The sequence below is a fragment of the Trichosurus vulpecula genome, chromosome 3, assembly GCF_011100635.1.
Source record: "Trichosurus vulpecula isolate mTriVul1 chromosome 3, mTriVul1.pri, whole genome shotgun sequence".
Taxonomy (NCBI): domain Eukaryota; kingdom Metazoa; phylum Chordata; class Mammalia; order Diprotodontia; family Phalangeridae; genus Trichosurus; species Trichosurus vulpecula.
Genome location: NC_050575.1, coordinates 30,534,537 through 30,553,308, shown reverse-complemented (window position 1 = coordinate 30,553,308; position 18,772 = coordinate 30,534,537).

Here is an 18,772-nt window from a genome sequence, read left to right as displayed (position 1 = left end):
TGTAGAAGGTACCTCCACTCTCTTAGTCACTCACAATCTAGGTGTTACCCTCAAATCCTCTCTTTCAGCACTCATATCTGACCAGTTGCCAAGTCCTGCTGATTCTGCCTTTCTAACTTCTCTCCTGAGGTCCCTTTCCCTCTGTTGACACTGTTACTATGCTGGGGTAGGCCCTCATCACCTCACACCTGGACTATTGTAATAGCTTCCCTCCCTCAACTCTCTCTCCAATCCATCCTCCACTCAGCTGTCAAAATAATCTTCCCAAAGCTCAGATCTGACCAATCACAACTCCTTACATTTGATAAACTCTAGTGGCTTCCTACCACTCCAAGATTTAAATATAAAATCTGCAGTTTGTCTTTTAATGTCTCTTTACAACCTGACCCTTTTTATTTTCCCAGTCTTCTTACATCTTACACCTTAACCCTAACTCCCTTCCTTACTCTTCTTTGTCCCTAACACTCATTTTCCAAATTTGTGCCTTTTCACTGGTAATCTTCCATGCCCGGAAGTCTTTCCCTTCTTATCCCGAAATCCTGGATTCTCTGGCTTTCTTCAGGTTTCAGTTAAAATCCCACCTTCTGCAAGAAGTTGTTCCCACCGCTGCACTAATGCTAGTGTTCCTCTGTTGATTATCTTCAAATTAATCTGTGCATATCTTGTTTATACATATTGCCTCCTCCATTAGACTGAGCTCCTTCAGAGCAGGGGCTGGTTTTGTTTGCCTTTCTTTTTATTCCCAGCACTTAGTATAATGGCCAGCCCATAGTAGGTACTTAATAAATACTTACTGCCTTGACTTGAAGAAGGAACTGGAAAAGGAATGAGAATGGAGACAGGAAAACCAAATAGCAAACTACTACTTAAGTGACAGTTAATGAGGATGGAAACATAAATGGAAAGGAGGGGATGAATTTGAGAGCTATTGTGGAGGTAGATTCTAAAGTACTTGAGGGGTAAGAGAAAGGAGAGAGTCAAACAGTGACTAGAGTTTTGCCCCTGAGTGACTCAGGATTAATATAAGTGAAGCTTTCAGGATGGTCAGACCAAGGAGAAAGGATGACAAGTTGTGTTTGGGACTTGTTAGCTTGAGGGGCTGGTGGAACCATCCAAGTGGTTACCAGGAAGCAACTAGGAAGGTGGAAGATAATGAAGGCTGGATATGTAGATTTGGGAGTCATTTGTATGGAGATAATAATTGAAACCACGAGAATATATAAGATCACGAAGAAAGGGTATAAAGAGAAGAGAATATGGCTAAATACAGACTCGTAGGTTATGCTGACATTTAGGGTGAAAGGGAAAGGAAACAAACATTCATTAAGCACCTACTATATGCCAGGCACTATGCTAAATCCTTTACAAATATAATTTTATTTGATCCTCACAATAACCCTGGGAGGTAAGTGCTATTGTTAGCACCCATTTTATAGTTAGGAAAACTGAGGAAGATGTCAGTTAAGTAACTTGCCCAGGTTCAAACAGCTATTAAGTATCTGAGGTCTGACTCCAGGCCCAGCACTCTATCTACTGTGCCTTAGGGGCAGGATGAAACTGTTAAGATTGAGGAGACGAGTAGGAGAATCTGGTGAGGAAATAAGTCATGAAAAGTGATTTAGTTCACTAAAACCCTTAAGTCTTTTTCACATTTTACTGCTGTTAAATCAGGCCTCTGCTTTCTAATCCTTGTACAATGTTGTTTTTGTGGTTAGTGGATGTGTATTAACAAAGGATAGATCTTTGCTTTTTCCCTTACTGAATTTCATCCTGTTAGTTTCCGTCTATCTAGACCCAAGATCTTTGTTTAGAATCCTAATTCTGTCATCCAAAATATTCAGATATACACATGTAGAACCAGAGGTCACTGAAAAGTTATACACAAACATTTCTGAGATGGCTTTTTAGATTTCTTTTTTCCATTAAAATTCTATCACTACCATATTGATTCAATCTCCTTTTCTATGATAATAGCCTCCTGATTTTCCAATCCATCCTTCATATTTTTGCCAAAGTATTCCCCCTGATTCACAAGTCTGATCATACCACATCTCCTCACCCTTAACAGGCTTGTTGTAGCTTCCCATTGCCTATAAGATAAATACAAACTCTTGGGTCGGGCTTTCAAAGCCCTTCAGAATATGGCTTCACCCTCCCTTTCTAGCTTTATTTTATACTGCTTGCCTTCATGAACTCTGTGTTTCTGCCAAAATGGATTATTACATTTCTTTTTATTTTATTTTTTGTTTCCTACTTTGTGCCTCGCAGAATATAAAGATCGAAATCAGCAGGGGAAGTTGCAGAGATTTTGAACTCAATATAAGGAAAACATTTCTCTGATTATTATTGTCAGGAAAGGCAAAAAGCCAAAGATTTTCTCTGCTGTCATGGAGGATGTCCAGCAAAGGGACTGAGTGGACGTCCTTATATGGTGAGGTTCTCCAGATGCTCCCGTTTGTGCTGATTGCATCAAGCCCAAGAACACTGCAAAGCCTCTGAAATTAGACTCACGACCCCTCAAGAGAATTTCAATTAACTTTGTTTATGCAGGAAAAATCTAGTGAACAAAGAATTCCTCCTGTCCAGACTACCAGACCATGACACACAAGTGGTTAGTCAGCCCATTGAGCATCTTGGATAGACAGTGTAGATGGATGGTGAACTAGACCCTGAAGTGCATGAAGACAGCTTGCTGGATAGATGGCATTTGGGAAGTTGGGCAGTACTTTGAACGACCCCGACCTTTTCTCTGAAACAAAAACCCTTCTTTTCAACACCAAGATTCTAGTGGTGATATTTTGTGGTGATAAATCATACAATACAATCTCCAAGGAATCAAGACTGTGGGTAGCAGAGAGTTGCTTTTGTTCATTTGTGTCCAATTCTTTGTGACCCTGTGGACCATAGAATGTCAGGCCTGTTTGTCCAGCATTTTAATGCTGTCCATGAGGTTTTCTTGGCAAAGATAGTGGAGTGTTTTGCCATTTCCTTCTCCAGTGAATCACCTTTTGTCAGGAACTCTTCACTATGACCTGTCCATCTTGGGTAACTCTATTGACATAGCTCATAGTTTCATTGAGCTACACAAGCTCTTCTGCCATGACAAGGCAATGATCCAAGAGGGGTGAAGAGATGTAGGGTGTGTATAATAGGCTACAGCATATTATCAACTACTGACTTCACTATAGACCTGTTGACTCAATATTCCTTAAATGTAGATCTGACCAATTAATTCCTCTACTAAATACCTTTGAGGCAGACATGGTGGTGGGGAGCTTGGGGCTGGCAGATTTCTTAAGCTTGGGAGTTCTGAACTATAGTGGCCCAGCTAAATTGGGTGTTTGTATCAAGTTAGGTATTAATATAATGAGTCCCCAGGATCAAGGGTTGTGGCAAGGAGTGGTAATGAAACTATCTCGGGTTACAAATAAAGATAGTCAAAGCTTTCTTGCCAATCTGTAGTTGGATCAGACCTACGAGTAGCCTCTTTACTTCTAACCAGGGCAAGATGAAGAGACTTTTACTATAAAAAACAATGAAAAACTTGAATAACTCTTTATCACCTATAGGATAATGTAAAACCACCTCAGCCTGGCATTTAAAGCAAACTGGCTTAAACATACCTTTGCAACATCATCTCATACTCCCTTTCAGGCACTTTTGGTTCCCTGTCAAACTGGCCTATTGTTCTCCCTGTATACAATTTCGCTCCTCCTATGTCCACACCTTTGCCCAAGTGGTCCTCAATCTCTAGATGCCACTCCTTCCTTACCTCTACCTCTTGGAATCCCTAGATTCTTTTAAGACCAACTCAGATGCCACTTTCAGGATGAGGCCTTTCCTAATATGCCCATTGTTAACACTTTTCCCTCTTAAAGTTATTTTGTGAGGTTTTTTATTGTTTATATTAATCAATCAAATCAATTTGCTGGTCAAAAATGTTATGAAGACCATAGGGACCTAAATTTAGGGTTGAAAAGGACCTCAGAGCCCATGTAGCCCAATATTCTTGCAGAAGAGGAAGTTGTAGCCCAGAGAGGTTAAATAACTTGCCCAAGGTAGTAAGTGACAAAAGCAAGATTTGAATTCAGGCTCTTTGACTCCAAATGTAACACTCCTTTCACTGTACCATGCTACCTCTCAGCAGGAAATTCCTGTTTGGGTATATGTTGGACTAGATAATCTCTAAAGTCCTTCCCAGCTTTGAAATCCTGTGCTCCTAAGACAGGCTCATTCAATTTAACTGAATTATAACTCCTCTCTCCACTTATATCCAATAATAGAGTTTGAGAATGTTCAGGAACCTTCTGAGTGAAGGTATGGTAGCACAGAGCCCCAGAGTATAGGACATAGTATAGAGGGACCATAGCCACCTTCATTCTGGGCTCCATGCCTCCCACAATGTTGCTGAAGGTCACGTTAGCTTAATTGGCTTCCAGGTCAATGGGTTAACTGATGTAGACCTTGTAGTCCACTAAAACCCTCAGCTATTTATTGTGTGTAAAAGATTATGCCTCCTACATCCCCATATAGATTTTAAATGAAACTGTCAATTCAGTTCAACAGATATTTCAACAAGGAACAGTGCTGAGCCCTGGGGATACAAAGACAAAAATCAAACAGTCCCTGTCTTCCAGGACCTTTCATTCTCCTCCAGATATAGAACATCTCTACTGATAAATTAATACAATGTAATTTGAGAATGGGAAACAGGGAAAGTACAACCACTGAGGAATTAGGAGAGGTGTCTCGTAGTACTAGAGCTTGAGCCTTGAAGGGAGCTATCAATTCCAGAAAGCTGAGGTGAGAAAGGAGAATATACAGACAATGGGGGGCAATGAATGAAGGTAAAGACTAGAGTGTCAGGTATGGGAACAACAGGAAGGCTGGTTTGACTAGAACTAAGTATATGAGGAATAATGGGAAATCAGTCTGGAAAGATAAAGTTGGAGACCAGAAGAATGTCATGGTCAGGAATATGTTTCAGAATATCAATTGTTTAGGCAAGAGGTGATGAAAGCTTCAATTGAGGTAGTTGTGGCATAGCAAAAGAGAGTATTGCGGAGGTAGAATGAACAAGACTGGGAAACCAGTTAGATATGATTGCTGTCTTAGAATCCACAGTTATTGAAGGAGTTCTGCTTTCTTTAATCATCCTTTAGATGATTTCTTTCATCTCAGTAAGTCTAAAGAGCTCTTTCTCCCTTGAGGAGCTAAGGAATAGATGCCTGTCACTACAAACTCCAGGCTTACTAGGAATCACAGAACCTCATCTAGCCAAATCCATACCTGAAAAAGAATTCTCTCTACAAAGCACCCAACAAGTGGCCATCCAACCCTTCCTTGAAGACCTGCAGTGAAATGGCAACCACTACGTCCTTGAGCAGCTCACTACTGTGCCAAGTCATGAGGCTGGCAAGTTTTAAAACATCCTACACTGACTAGATTAAGAATTGACTGAATGCTAATGTGTTTAACCTGGGGTCCATTAACTTAAATTTCTTTTTGATAGCTGTATTTCAGTGTTCTTCTTTTTCAGTCCTACGTTGTTGTTTTTTTTAATATATTTAAAAACATTATTCTGAGGAATCCATAAACTTCACCAGACTGTCAAAGGGGCCTGTGACAAAAATAAGGTTAAGAACTCCTATTCATGATAGGGCAAATGGCTCTAAAATTATTTTAAAATAAAATTTCTAAATCATTCTTCCCTCATACTGCACTTGGAATTTCTCTTCTCAATTAGTAGCATCCCTTTCTCTTTCCCAGCTCAAGGGGCTGAGGATACAGAAACAAATTGAAATCCAGTCCCTACTCTCAAGTAATTTGTAACCCAGGCTGTGCTCTAACCAGTTCATGTGAGCTGGTTGTTAAATTGTCAGTATGAGCATTTATACCTTGGAAAGAAACAAATATCCCCTCCCCCCCCAAAAGAAATAAATACTACAAATTCGTATTTGATTTATTGGGTTTTTTGGATGGTCCAGGGATGGGAAACCTATGGCCTTGAGGCCACATACGACCCTCTAGGTCCTTGGGTGCAGCCTTTTATCCTTTTATTAAGGGAATTTGTTCTGTGAAATTTAGATTCAGTTAAAGGGCTACACTTGAAAACCTAGAGGGTCACATGTGGCCTCAAGGCTCTAGGTGCCTTACCCTTGGTTTAGACTTAACAAAGTGATATAGAAAATGTTAGTAATGGAGACTAAACTTTTTTTTTTTAATTTTTTTTTATTTTTTATTTTTTTTTATTTTTTCCTTTTTGGGAGGGCAATTGGGGTTAAGTGACTTGCCCAAGGTCACACAGCTAGTAAATGTGCCAAAGTGTCTGAGGCTGGATTTGAACTCAGGTCCTCCTGACTCCAGGGTCAGTGCTCTACTCGCTGCGCCACCTAACTGCCCCTTGGAGACTAAACTTAAAGGAATATCCTGTATACACCTTTTTTTTTTTTAAAGAGAGCAGGCTGTTAAAAAAAAAAAAACATTTACCAGCAACTCTTGCTTATATCCCACTAGGTTGATACAGTATTTACACAGATAAATAAATTTGATATAATTTGAGAGAAGAGAAAGCACTAACACCGTATTTCCCCATGTATAACACACACCCTTTTTTAAAAAATTTGGGGTCTAAAAACTGGGTGTGTCTTATACAGTGGTTGTACATTTTTTTTTACTTGCATTTCCCACTTTTTTGTGCTTGTTGTCTTTGTGCTTATTGTTTCACATTTGTTACTGGTATATTCGGTTACATTTTGCCACATTCTGCCCCAAAATGGCTCAGAAAAGATTTTCGTACAGTGCTGAATTCAAGTTAAAAGTGATCCAGTTTGCAAAAGTGAATGGAAATCGTACTGCTGAACGTAAGTTTGGTCCTTCTCCAACTGAGAAAACAATCCAAGACTGGCTACAGGAAGAAGAAACCCTACTGAAAATGCCACGGCAGAAGAAGGCCATGAGAGGCAAGTCAGCAAAATGGCCTGATTTAGAGAGGGAATTGAAGATATGGATTGAAGAACAAAGGGCAATTGGGATTCCTGTATCCACAAAGATGGTTCAGCATGAGGCAAGAAGAATTGCTGATGAAAAAGAAATTACTGATTTCAAAGGAGGACACAATTGGTGCTTCAGGTTCATGAAATGGAATGGACTAAGCATGCATACATGCACCAGACTTACCCAAAAGATGCCTGAAAGCTATGAGCAGATGAATAAAACTTGAGCTCAATAACTTTATGTAATAACTTTTTTTTTTCAAAATTAAGGTGCATCTCATCTGTGGGGAAATACAGTAACTAGTCGGTGGTTGGAGGGATTGATCCTTGACAAAGGGTAAGGATTCTATGAGGTAGAGATGAGGAGTAATTTCATTCTAGGCACCATGATGGTCACCAAAATAAAAATATTCTAGTTTTCAATCCATATCAGCCTGCTGTTGGAAAAATGGTAAGTAATAAAGAAATTCAAGTGTGTCACTCCCCCAAAAAACCTTACTTTTTGAGCAAACAGAAGAACAGATACAAAATCCAGTTGATTCAATACCTTTACCATTGGAAACACAACCACCAAGCTTGATAAGGAAATATTATCCAATCCCTCCAATGACTTGAGTAAGCCAGCAAGAATTTGGCATCCCAAACTTGGCTGTGGCTCAACTTGATGATAAAGGAGCTTTTAATGGGGTGAATTGTACTAGCAATTGAGTTTGGAATTCTCCTTTTCCCCCTCACATTGTGAAAATCATTTATTAGTGTATTTTCATAAGAGTATTAGGCCAGAGGGTAAAAAGTTATAAAGAACCAGCAGGACTTTGCTCCAGTATTTGGTGCCTGATACCACCATCTTTATCCCCATTAGCAAATATGTGAGCACCCTCTGCAATAAAAATAATGGCATTTATAGAATGCAGTTAAGGCTTACAAAATGTTTCACATACATTATCTAGCTTGATCCTTACAATTACTCAGAGGTAGGGCCTATTGTTTTCCTCATTTAGCAAATGAAGAAAGAAGATGAAACTAAGAGAGGCTGGTAATTTGCCCAGGACAACAGAGCTAAGCAAAATTTCTGAGGTTAGATTTATCAAGTTCAGAGAGGTGGAGGGTGAGGCCCCCCACTAGTATAGTTTTGCTGTCTATTTCTTCCTGTAACTCCCTTAACTTCTCCTCTAAGAATTTAGATGCTATATCACATGGTGCATATATGTTAAGTAATAATATTACTTCAATGTCTATGGTGCCTTTTAGCAGGATATAGTGTCCTTCCTTATTTCTTTGAATTAGATCTATCTTTGCTTTTGCTTTGTCTGAGATTAGGATTGCTACCCCTGCTTTTTTTTGCTTCAGCTGAAACATAAATATATTCTGCTCCAGCCTTTTATGTTTACACTGTGTGTATCTCCCTGTTTCAAATGTGTTTCTTGTAAACAACATATTGTAGGATTATGGTTTTTAATCCATTCTGCTGTCTGCCTCTGTTTTGTGGGAGAGTTCATCCCATTCACTTTCACAGTTATGATTACTATCTGTGTCTTTTTTTCCATCCCTTCTTTCCATCCCTTCTCCCTTCCCCTCCTCAATAGAGTTTTACTTTTGACCACAGCCTCCCCCATATTCCTTCCCTTTCAGCCCCCTTTTATTTTACCCTTTTCCCTTAATACTTCTTCCCTCCCTCCTAACCACCCTCCCTTTTCTTTCCCCATCCCCCCCTCCAATGCCTGTAGGGCAAGTTTGATTTCTATACTTAACAGAATATGTTATTCCCTCCTTGAACCAAATCGAATGAGAGTAAAGCTCAAACACTGCTCTTCTCCCTCCCTTCTTTCCCTCTACTATAATGTTTTTGTGCCTCTTCATGTGATGTAATTTACCCTTTTCTTCTTCCTCCTTACCTCTTCTTCCATTACAATCCCCTTACACTCCTTAATTAAGTTTTTTGTTTTTGGTTTTTTTTTGAGGGGGGAAGGCTGGACAATTGGGGTTAAGTGACTTGCCCAAGGTCGCACAGCTAGTGTGTCAAGTGTCTGAGGCTGGATTTGAACTCAGGTCCTCCTAACTCCAGGGCCAGTGCTCTACTCACTGTGCCACCTAGCTGCCCCCCTTAATTAAGTTTTTTTTCCTTTTTTATTTAATATTTTTGTTTTCAGCATTAATTTTCACAAGAGTTTGAATTACAAATTTTCTCCCCATTTCTACCCTTCCCCCCACTCCAAGATGGCATATATTCTGATTGCCCCATTCCCCAGTCAGCCCTCCCTTCTGTCCTCCCACTCCCTCCCCCCATCCCCTTTTCCCTTACTTTCTTGTAGAGCAAGATAGATGTTTATGCCCCATTGCCTGTATATCTTATTTCCTAGCTGCATGCAAAAGCTTTTTTTTTGAACATCTTCTTTTAAAACTTTGAGTTCCAAATTCTCTCCCTTCTTCCCTCCCCACCCACCCACCTTCCCTAAGAAGGCAAGCAATTCAACATAGGCCACATGTGTATCATTATGCAAAACCCTTCCACAATACTCATGTTGTGAAAGACTAACTATATTTTGCTCCTTCCTATCCTATCCCCCTTTATCCAATTTTCTCCCTTGAGCCTGTCCCTTTCCAAAGTGTTTGCTTTTGATTACCTCCTCCCCCTGTCTGCCCCCCTTCTATCATCCCTCCTTGTTATATCTTTCCTCCTTTCCACACTCCAATTGAGTGTGTATATTATTCCCTCCTCAGGTCAAATCCTATGAGAGCAAGATTCACTCATTCCCCCTCACCTGACTCCACTTCCCTCCCAACAGAACTGCTTTTTCTTGCCACTTTTAAGCAAGGTAATTCACCCCATTCTATCTCTCCCTTTCTCCCCCTCTCAATATAGTCCTCTCTCATCCCTTAATTTTATTTTATTTTTTTAGATATCACCCCCTCATATTCAACTCACCTTATGCCCTCTGTCTATCTATCTATCTATCTATCTATCTATCTATCTATCTATCTATCTATATTCCCTTTAGCTACCCTAATACTGAGGTCTCATGAATTGTACACATCATCTTTCCATGTAGGAATGTAGACAAAACAGTTCAACTTTAGTAAGTCCATTGTGATTTCTCTTTCTTGTTTACCTTTTCATACTTCTCTTGATTCTTGTGTTTGAAAGTCAAATTTGCTATTCAGCTCTGGTCTTTTTACTGAGAAAACTTGAAAGTCCTATATTTTATTGAAAATCCATATTTTGCCTTGAGCATGATACTCAGTTTTGCTGGGTAGGTGATTCTTTGTTTTAATCCTAGATCCATTGACCTCTGGAATACCATATTCCAAGCCCTTTGATCCCTTAATGTAGAAGCTGGATCTTGTGTTATTCTGATTATGTTTCCACAATACTCAAATTGTTTCTTTCTGGCTGCTTGCAGTATTTTCTCCTTGATCTGGGAGCTCTGGAATTTGGTGACAATATTCCTAGGAGTTTTCTTTTGGGGATCTTTTTCAGGAGGTGATCTTCAGATTCTTTCAATTTGCATTTTATCCTCTGGCTCTAGAATATTGGGGCACTTCTTGATAATTTCTTGAAAGATGATATCTAGGCTCTTTTTTTGATCATGGCTTTCAGATAGTCCACTAACTTTTAAATTATCTCTCCTGGATCTGTTTTCCAGGTCAGTGGTTTTTCCAATGAGATATTTCACATTGTCTTCCATTTTTTCATTCCTTTGGTTTTGTTTTATAATAACTTGATTTCTCATAAAGTCACTAGCTTCCACTTGCTCAAATCTAATTTTCAAGGTAGTATTTTCTTCAGTCGTCTTTTGGACCTCCTTTTCCATTTGCCTAATTCTGCCTTTCAAGGTATTCTTCTCCTCACCGGTTTTTGGATCTCTTTTACCATTTGAGTTAGTCTATTTTTTAATATGTTGTTTTCTTCAGTATTTTTTGGGTCTCCTTTAGCAAGTCATTGACTTGTTTTTCTTGGTTTTCTTGCATCTCTCATTTCTCTTCCCAATTTTTCCTCTACTTCTCTAACTTGCTTTTCCAAATCCTTTATGAGCTCTTCCATGGCCTGAGACCAGTTCATGTTTTTCTTGGACGCTTTTGATGTAGGCTCTTTGACTTTGTTGACTTCTTCTGGCTGTATGTTTTTGTCTTCTTTGTCACCAAAGAAAGATTCCTAAATCTGAGTCTGCATCTGAATCTGTTTTCTCTGTCTGGCCATGTTCCCAGCCAACTACTTGACCCTTGAGTATTTCGTTGGGGTATGACTGGTTGTAGAGTATAGAGTACTTTGTTCCAAGCTTGAGGGGATGCACCGTTGTTTTCAGAGCTATTTCTACACAGCAAGCTCTGCCACACCAGTGTTACTCCTCCCCTAAGAACCGCCAATCTGGACTGTGACTCAGATCTGAGCAGGCTCTACACTCCTGTTCAGATCTGCCACTTAATTCCTCCCACCAGATGGGCCTGGGGCTGGAAGCAACTGCAGCTGTGGTTCTGTAGCTGCACCACCTCCGCTGTCCCCGGGGAGGTGGCCAAACTGAAAACTCCTTTCACTCTGTCCCCACAGCTTTTCCCACTAACCTTCTCCATTGTCTTTGGTGTTTGTGGGTTGAGAAGTCTGGTAACTGCCACAGCTCACTGATTCAAGGCGCTAGGGCCTGTTCTGCCTGGCTCCCAATCTGGTTGGTCCAGGCACAGCCCATGCTGGTCTCTGCTCTGCTCCGCTTCCAGCTCCCAGCATGATAGACCTTACCCAGTGACCATTCAGTATGTCCTGGGCTGGAGCCCTGCTTCCCCCTGCTATTTCGTGGGTTCTGCCATTCTTGAATTTGTTCAGAGCCATTTTTTATCGGTGTTTGGAAGGTCCTGGGATAGAGCCCTAGGTAGGTCCCAGCTTTCCAGCATCCATCTTGGCTCCGCTGCCCCCTTAATTAAGTTTTTTATCATCACATCAGTTAATTTGTACCCACACCCTCTGTCTATGTGTATCCCTTTTAAATGTCGTACTAACTATATCGTCCTCAAAATTAGCAAATATCATACAACCATATAGGAATATAAACAATTTGCCCTTGTTAAATAATGAGGTTTTCTTTTTCTTTTTTTCCCCCGTTTCTCTTGAGTTTTGTATTTAAAGATCAAATTTTCCATTGAGCTCTGGCCCTTTCATCAGGAAGGTCTGGAATTCCTTATTTCATTAAATGTCCATCTCCTTGGCTGAAAAATTATGCTCATTTTGCTGGGTAATTGATGCTTGGTTGTAGTCCAAGCTCCTTTGCCTTTTGGAATATTATATTCCAACCCCACTGATCTTTCAGTGTAGAAGCTGCAAGGTCCTGTGTGATCCTCAGTACAGTTCCATGATATTTGAATTGTTTCTTTCAGGCTGCTTGCAGTATTTTCTCCTTGACCTGATAATTCTGGAATTTGGCTACAATATTCCTTGGTGTCTTCAATTTGGGACCTCTTTCCAGGGGCGATCAGTGTATTCTTTTGATGACTATTTTACTTTCTGGTTCTAGGACCTCAGTGCAGTTTTCCTTGATGATTTCTTGGAAGATACTGTCCAGGCTCTTTTTGTCATCATGGCTTTCCAGTAGACCAATAATTCTTAGATTAACTTCCCTGGACCTATTTCCAGGTCAATTTTTTTTTCCAATGACATATTTTATGTTTTCTTCTATTTTTTCATTCTTTATATTTTGTTTAACTGATTCTTGTTGCCTCATAGGCTCATTAGCTTCTACTTGCCTGATTCTAATTTTTAACAAATTATTTTCTTCAGCTAGCTTCTGCATCTCTCTCCATTTGGCTAATTTTACTTTTCAAGGATTCATTTTCTCTTGTATAGTCTATATTTTTTCTTTTACCTCTCTAATTTGGTTTTTAAAATCCTCCTTCCAGGAATCCTTTTTGGGCTTGAGACCAGATCATATTCCCTTTTGAGGTTTCGGATGTGGGTATAGTGGCAATGTTGTCCTCCTCTGAATTCGTATTTTGAGCTTCTCTGTCCCCATAATATGATTCAATGGTCTTTTTTACTTTTCTTTGCTTCTTCATAGTAGTTGCCTTTTTCCTGGCTTTTAAAGTGAATCTCAGGGGGCTCTGTCCCAAGCTTCTTGTGTTGGGAGCTATGGGCCTGGTTATTGGCTTTGTGTGCTGTGGCCTCTGGTTTTGTCAGCTAGAAGCAATATAATGCTGCAGCTCATCTGGTGCTAAGCTGGAGCTGGCTGGTGTGTGCCAAGGATCAAGGCCCAGTGAAGTCTTTCTGAGTTGCTCTGGGGTTACTGTGAAGTTCATAGCATGAGGTGTGGGGGAGGGGTGGTCTAGCTACTAGAAGTCTTCTCTTCCCTTAGGGCTGCGCTATGTAGCACAGATGGTCTCAGCTGTCAGTCTGTGTTGGTGTCTGCCCATTCCCCTGGCTGTGTGAAGTCATGCCTGAGGTCCTGGTGCTGGTGCTTGCTGGCTCCACCCCCTTGGGCTCAGGAACTTCCACTCATCTGCTTAGATAGGGCTTGCTGGGATGCCTCCCTTCCTGTACAATCTCCTTCTGTCACCTCAAGAGGGGTTCTCCCTAGCTTCCCTAGATAAAAGACTACTGAAACCCCACTTCTGGATTCTCTATTCTAGGGCTTCTCCTAAGTTAGTATTCTCTGGGTTACTCAAAGTCAGCAAGGGAGGGATGAGAGCTCTTAGAGTTTACTCCATCATCATGGCTCCCGGAAGTTCAAGATGGTGGGTTTGAAACCTTTAGACTGTGGGCTGCTGCTGCCACAGGCTCTGTCATTCTGTCTCACCTGCTTCAACAGACTCCCATTCTGTGCTGAGAGGCCTGGGGATTACCACCACAGCTGGTGGTCTGGGCCTGCTCCTGTTCCCGTATGGTTGCTAGCAAAATTTCTGAGGAAAGATTTGAAACTATCTTTTCCTTTCTTTCATTCTCATAATTTTTTTGGTTTCCTGCCCTTTCTACAAAGCTTCTGTAAAGTCTTCCCTGCAAAGAACAAATCAAAGATCCAAGTCAAATGGCCCCATCCTCTCTGATGTCATCTAAGACAAAAAAGAGCCTCAAGTTTTACCTTCCCTTTTCCTCTATCATCATTATGTTCCTGGATACTCATTTTCTTTCTTGGCCTTTATCTGGGCCCCATGTTACTCATTTTTAGTGGGATTTAGTTGAATATTAATATAGTGTAAAAGCCATGATCACCTTTCATCTGGTCTAATGTATCTTAATGGATATCCCAGTTTCCAGGCTTTGCTCTCCAATTCCTCCTCCATAAAGTGGCCAAATTTTATTAAAAGAGTATCTGACTATGTATCTTCCATGGCTCCCTATGACTTTAAGATAAAATGCAAACTCCTCAACTTTTCATTTAAAACCCTTCACCAAATGCCTCTAGCCTGCCTTTCCAGGTTTATTGAATATCACTCCCCTTTACACACTCTAAGTTCTAGCTAAACTGGTCTACTGGTCATGACCTTGACTTAGTACTCTCATTTCTTGTCCCTGTGTCTTTGCATGGACTATCTCCCCTTCCTGGAATTTACTCTCTCTTCATTTGTGCCTTTTAGAACACTAGCTTGTTTCATGACTCAGTTCATGTACTATTCCTGTAGCTAGCCCTTCTTGATTTCCTTATAGTTCTTTCCCTTTCCCTCAAATTGTTGTGAATATACCCATCTATTCACATATTGTTGATTCCAATTGAATCTAAGTTCTTGAAACCAGTTTTCATTTTGTCTTTGTATATTCAGTATGTCCACGTATATGCAGTAGAGATATTGTGCCTTCCATGTAATAGGGACTTTATAAATGTTTAATTGAATTAGATTAGATTAGAGGTTCATTACTTCTTTTGGATCAGGGTTTGTACATTACTGATGAAGATGCAGATATGCAGCAGTGTGTGTCCCATGATATGTTAAAGACACATCCAGTTACTTTCGCATCATCCATCTTCTTAGCATTTTGCTATTTTTATCCATATATATGGTATCTAAATTGCTTCCCTTATGCCCTTAGAATATGAAAAATTAGCACATAGGTACTAAATAGATATTGATTGATTTTTCCAACCTAGAGAGGGAAGACATTTTATGTTAAAAACAAGATAGCTAATTGCTATCCTGAATCAAGGGAGATTTGTATTCAATTTTAGAAAGAACTTGGTTTCTTTTAGGCAGGTTTGGCTCTAAGATGGTTTATGGGCTGAGACAGCAATCTGTCCCTAGATAGCTTTGAAAATAGGCAAATATCTCTCTGAAATTCATGGGTGCAGTCTGGCATAGAGTTGGGGGTAGGTTTGGAGGTCCCTACAGCTTTAGGAAATTATGACTTGAAGCAGAGAAATTGCTTCCGAAATTTAAAACTGGCTCCAAGTCATAAGACTAATGTAAATTTGTTACATTTGTTCCACTTTTTTTTCATCTTGAATATCCTTATGCTACCACATAGATTTCTTTCCTGTAGAAGAAATTACCTACTATATGAATGATTTTATTTTCTGAGGCAGATACCAGGAAATTTCTAACTCTAAGTAGCCACACCTTTGTCTATAAGAATAGCATGGCATTGGAACCAGCTAAGTGGCACAGTGGATATAGTGCCAGACTTGGATTCAGGAAAACTCATCTTACTGAGTTCCAACCTGGCCTCAGACAGTTATTAGCTGTGTGACCCTGGGCAAATCACTTAACTTGTTTGCCTCAGTTTCCTCATCTGTAAAATTATCTGGAAAAGAAATGGTTAATCACTCTTTCTTTGCCAAGAAAACTTCAGATCAGGAAACGGGGTTATGAAGAGTAGGACATGACTGAAAATGGCAATAGAAGATAACTCAAATTCTGTCTTCCACTTAATAATTTTCAAAAACCTTAAATAATAATAGCAGATATTTATACAACGCTTTAAGGTTTGCAAAGTCCCTTACATACATAATCTCATTTCAGCCCGACAACAGTCCTGAGAAGTAGATAGTATAGGTAACATTCTCACCATTTTACTGATGAAGAAACTGAGGCTAAGAACATTTAAATAATTTGGCCATGATCTCATAGCTAATAAATATCAGCGGTCTTCTTAAGATTAGAACTCTATTCACTGATGCCACGCTGCCTGCATATTAGAACCTGTACATATTCATATGGTATAATGGAGGCTCCAACTTTTAGCCTCATCCTCAGACTGTGCAAAGAATGCTCTGTATGTTGCCAGCCCTTTGTGGAAGAGGGTTGGTAGGATGCCCACTTCTAAAAATGTGTGCAACAAAAGAGGGCTGTAATGGAAGGAAACTTTAATTGAAGGGATCTTGTATATAATGGAGGGACCCACTCCCCAATTCAGGACATGCTTAGATTTCCTTCCTGTCTCTCATTACCTTGAGAAGAAGAGCCATTTGCTTACTTGCTGATTTGGAACTGAGACCATATTCAAAAGGCACTAACTGGCCAAGGCGATTTCTATTTCCTCACTGACTGTGCTCCAGTAAGGAGGCAAGGATGATTGATTTAAGTCTCTTCTTTCCTTCCTTCCTTCCTTCTTTCTTTCCTTCCTTCCTTCCTTCCTTCCTTCCTTCCTTCCTTCCTTCCTTCCTTCCTTCCTCCCTTCCTCCCTCCCTCCCTTCCTGGCAAAGTACTAACTTTGGCTATGTGATCATCTGGGAGAACTAAAAGAAGGAGGAGGTAGAGCTGGTCTGGGATAATAGACTCATTTAGTTCTTGCTTGAGGAGATAGGTCTTGAGGATAAAATAGCTAGCCATCCAAGGCAATTTGTTCCTTTTGGGGCACCAGCACCCACTATATTTAATCTGGCCAAAGGTAGAGTGCAAGAAAGAGAACTAAACACCAGAAAGAAGTACTTATAATTGAACCTGAATTCACTTCCAGATGCAGTATAAGCCTCACATCACAGGTCCAGTAGTGGTAAGGGAAAGCAAAGTAAGGGCCTGTGTGGGTTTTCTTTGGGTTTCTCTGTCCTTGACAGTCAGCCCTAGTTGTTACAAGTTGAGCACGAAAGGCTCATTACCTTATTTGTTACATAAATAATGTGGATAAGTCAAATGTCACTAGAATAAATCTAGGAAAATCTCAAATGCAGCCAACTGGAGCTGACCTTGTCCCCATTCTCAGACCCAAGAATTGCCTGAGACTGGCCAGACATTATCACTCCCAGCCTCTGACTATTTAGTAAATGTCCTAAACTCTCCTGTCTTCCATTCCCAAGCTTCTCTATGGAGGCTTCCAAGGACAGGTGCTTATTTCCTTCACCTAGATTAGATTCTATTTGTAAGGTCTTCTAGTTGGGTTGGGTCCCACCTAACATAGAACATTTACTTAGAAGATTTGGGAAATCTCATTTATCATCAATGTCCTTCAGAGACTGACTGAATGACCTGCAAAAGTTGATCCCTGAATGAGGAACTAGAAAGGAAAAACCTCAATCCTAATTTAATAACTGATTATTAATCGAAAATCACAATTTCTCTCAGGGCTAGACTAGATACTCAGGCTTTGAAGTGGATAGTGCTGGATTTGGAGTTAGGAAGACATGAATTGAAATCCCAAGTAGCAGCTGTGTGACGCCAGGCAAATCACCTAATGTCTCAGCCTCAGTTTTCTGATCTGTAAAATGGGGATAATAATAACCTACCTCACAAATTTGATGTGAAGATCAAATGAGGTAACATATATTTAGAGAGCTGTGCAAACCTTAAAGTGTGATATTGCAATAATAATAATTTTATTAGCAATAAAAATAATAATATAGCCTCTGAGGCCCCTTCCAGTTCTATATCTATTATGCTAAGAAAAAGTTACAGAGCTTAGGCTTTTTGTCCTCCAACTTCCCCAGAGAGTACAGAATTCCATTTATCAGATCTGTTTCTGAGACATTCTATGGCTCCTGATTTCAATCTAGTGTTTGCCTTCCATGATACTTCACTCATCAATACTACAAGTGTCTAGGATTTTGTTGTCACGGCTACTCTTTCCACCCAAAACACACATATCCCTCTATGACTTAGTCACAGGATGATAGCATTAGAGTCAGAAGACCTGAGAGACTTTCTAGTCTAACACTTTTGTTTGCAGATGAATGAATTAGGCAGCTAAGAAGTTAAATGGCTTGCACAATTTCACATAGTAATAGAAATCTGAGGTTGGATTTGAACCCAGGTCTTCTTCTTCTACTGTATTAGGCTTTAGAAGCTGTTGGTGCCAAAAGATTCATCACTGTGTGGCTAACCTGGTGATGAAACTCATTGAATTCTGTTAAGTAGATTCTTGGACAATAGACATGCCCATTAATAGGCCCCTGTTTGAATGCTTTCTAGCTTGGAAGGCCCTTCCACAGCATGCATGCTGCTGGTTTTGCTTTCGAGTACTAAAGGCCAGCTCCCTTCCATGATGGGACATTGTAAGGTCAGTCTGTAAGTGAAAGATCTTTCCAGCCCATTGAATAGTCCTCAGGTGAAGCCAACAAAGGGAGGCCTGATTAGAGGCAGGCTCACACCCTTTCACTAACTAGGTGTGAAGGCCTAGGCCCCACACCTTTTGCTAAGTAGGCTCTGAGCCCTGAATGGGTGAACAGGGTATAAGAGCTCTGAGACTGACGTTTTGCCTTTGGGGGCAGACTCATTGAAAGAGTGTTGGCGATGAGACTCTGGGTCTCATCGACGCAGCTCCTCTGGCTTGGGAAAGCCAGATGTTGGTGCTTCTCTGGTAGCATGTATTGTGATTTGGTTAGACAAAAATGTTGATCTGTTTATATTGTCTCTGTTTGTAATTTCTGTTTCTA